This window comes from Thamnophis elegans, chromosome 12, assembly GCF_009769535.1.
Source record: "Thamnophis elegans isolate rThaEle1 chromosome 12, rThaEle1.pri, whole genome shotgun sequence".
Lineage (NCBI taxonomy): Eukaryota > Metazoa > Chordata > Lepidosauria > Squamata > Colubridae > Thamnophis > Thamnophis elegans.
The window spans coordinates 1,676,866-1,679,636 of record NC_045552.1 but is presented as its reverse complement, the minus strand read 5'-3'; positions in this window follow the sequence as shown (position 1 = coordinate 1,679,636).

Sequence of the window (2,771 nt, the reverse complement as noted above, 5' to 3'; positions counted from 1 at the left end):
AGAGACACAGAGAGGGAGGGAGGGAGAGAGGGAGGGAGAGGGAGACAGAGAGAGAGAGAGACAGAGAGAGAGAGACAGAGAGGGAGGGAGGGAGAGAGAGAGGGAGAGACAGAGAGAGAGACAGAGAGACAGAGAGAGAGAGACAGAGACAGAGAGGGAGGGAGGGAGGGAGAGAGAGAGACAGAGACAGAGACAGAGAGAGACAGAGAGAGAAAGACAGAGACAGAGAGAAGGAGGGAGGGAGGGAGGGAGGGAGGGAGGGAGGGAGGGAGAGAGAGAGAGAGAGAGAGAGAGAGAGACAGAGAGGGAGGGAGGGAGGGAGGGAGAGAGAGAGACAGAGAGAGAGACAGAGAGACAGAGAGAGAGAGACAGAGACAGAGAGGGAGGGAGGGAGGGAGGGAGAGAGAGAGACAGAGACAGAGACAGAGAGAGACAGAGAGAGAAAGACAGAGACAGAGAGAAGGAGGGAGGGAGGGAGGGAGGGAGGGAGGGAGGGAGGGAGAGAGAGAGAGAGAGAGAGAGAAGAACGGTTGAGTTTTTCACCCATCTCTGCCTGCCTGGTTTTCCTCCCTCTCCAAAAATGGCTCACCGGGATTTCCCCAGCCAGCTAAGAGTTAATTCCATCTCGGGGAGGGGTGGGGTGGGGGGGCTTCAAAATGGCCCTCTTTGTTTTTGGCAGGAGGGGGGGGGGCACTGTTTTTTTTCTTTTCCCAGAAGCAAAATCCTCATGGAATCCCACTGGCCGTCTTTAAACACCCCCCCAAGCCCCAATAAAGGGGCTTTAGGTGGGCTGCAGAAAGTGGGGCAGATGTAGCAAAGGCAGTCCTGGGGGAGAGGGGTTTGGGGGAAGGGGAGGGCGGACATGGCTCCTCTCTCTCTCTTTGTCAGATGACAAGGGACTCTCTTTCCAAGGGACCAGGCATCTCCCAGGGAAGCGTATTGAGAATTTCCCTCATTTTTATTTCTGGTTTCCAAGTTTCCAACAACCTTTGGATGGCTGATTTTCTTCCGGGAAAATCCATTTTTAGGAGAAGACACTCCAAATCGCTCCAAAAACATTCCCCAACCCCATTGCACTTGGCTATTTTTTTGAGCCACAAAAATAATGTTTCATAATACATTTAATACATAAATAAATAAAACCGAAGTTTTCAAGTTGAGGAACTGGGTTTGGAGAACAGTTTAGAATACACAAGGGAATAACTTTGATTGTTCTCGACTTAACGACCATTTTGTTTAATGAGGGCTCAAAGGTTACCAGGCCTTGGAAAAACTGATCCCGTCCTCGAAGTTACGTCGCGCCCCTCCTCTAGCCGTGGGAATCTCAATTCCGGCGCTGACCAGCCAGGCTTCCCTTTGTGACGGTTACAGCTCCTTGTGGTTTTGACTGCTAACGTTCCCAGCCAACTTTCAAGAAGCAGAGTCAAGGGCAGAAGCTGGCTTCGCTTAAGGACTAGGCGATTCACTTAACAACCATGTGATTCACTTAACAGATGTGATTTTTTAAAAATGGCTGTAAAAATCAGGTTGCGTCTCCTGATGATTCACTTAATGGCTCAGTGACCAAAATCCCAGCCTTAGCTGTGCTTGTAAGTCAACCTCAAACGCTGTAGATTTGGGAGGCTATTAAAAGGGGGGGGGCGGTGTTTCAGGACTTGGCCGGGTTTAGAAGTTAGGCTGACGGGGCCCCTCCAAGGACATATAGTCCAACCTTGTAGGTAGCCATGGGAAAGACATGTTGTTGACTTGCAATCTTTTGTTACTTGTCTGCAAAGTTACGACGGCTCTGGAAAAAAGTGATTTTTGACCGTTTTTCACACTTACGGCCGTTGCAGAGTCCCCATGGTTACGTGATCCGAATTCAGAGGCTTGGCACCTGGCTCACATTTACAACGATCGAAGGGTCCCCCCCCCCCTTTGCGACCTTCTGACAAGCCAGGTCAATGGAGAAGCCGGATTCTCTTTTTAACAGCCGGGTGACTCATTGAACAACCGCAGTGATTCCCTTAACAACGGTGGCAGGGGAAAGTCGCGAAACGGGGCGAAACCCGCTCCAACCCGTTTCTCCCTTAGCGACAAGAGATGTTGGCCTCCGCTGTGGTCGTAGGATGAGGACCACCTGTACTTGACGCAGCCAGTGGCTTCGTTTCATGCTTTTATAAAGGGGTTCTCCAACCTTGGCCACATTAAACCTGGCAGACTTCAACTCCCAGAATTCCCCAGCCAATTCTGGGAGTTGAAGTCTGCCAGGCTTCAAGCTTTGCTGGCTGTGGAATCCTGGGAATTGAAGTCCGCCAGGCTTTGCTGGCTGGGGCTTAAAGTGGCCAAGGTTGGAGGCCCCTGCTTTAATATATCTACCTGGTGGAGGTGGGGAGGCGGTTCCTGGGATCCCCCCAAGGAATGGGGGAGAGGGCTTCTGCCAGGCTCCCTGGGGCACTCAGCCGAGCCCAGCCCATCGCTCCGACCCATTTCTCCCTTAGCGACAGAAATCCTGGCCTCCGCTGTGGCCGTACCTGGAGGAATACCTGTAGTTGAAGCCACCAGGTGTTTCCTTCCATGTTTTAATTCATCTACCTGGTGGAGGTGGGGAGGAGTCCAGGGTCCCCCCCCCCTCCAAGGAGTGGGGGAAGGCAGCTCTGCCAGGCTCCCAGCTCTGCCCTTGCGGGATGCCCGCAGCCCACGCTGCCCGCAGCCCCGCCGGCGGGGGACGATGGGAGTTGTCATCCCATCCCTGGAGAAAAGACTCCAGGAGCCTGCCAAGCAGGGAGAGG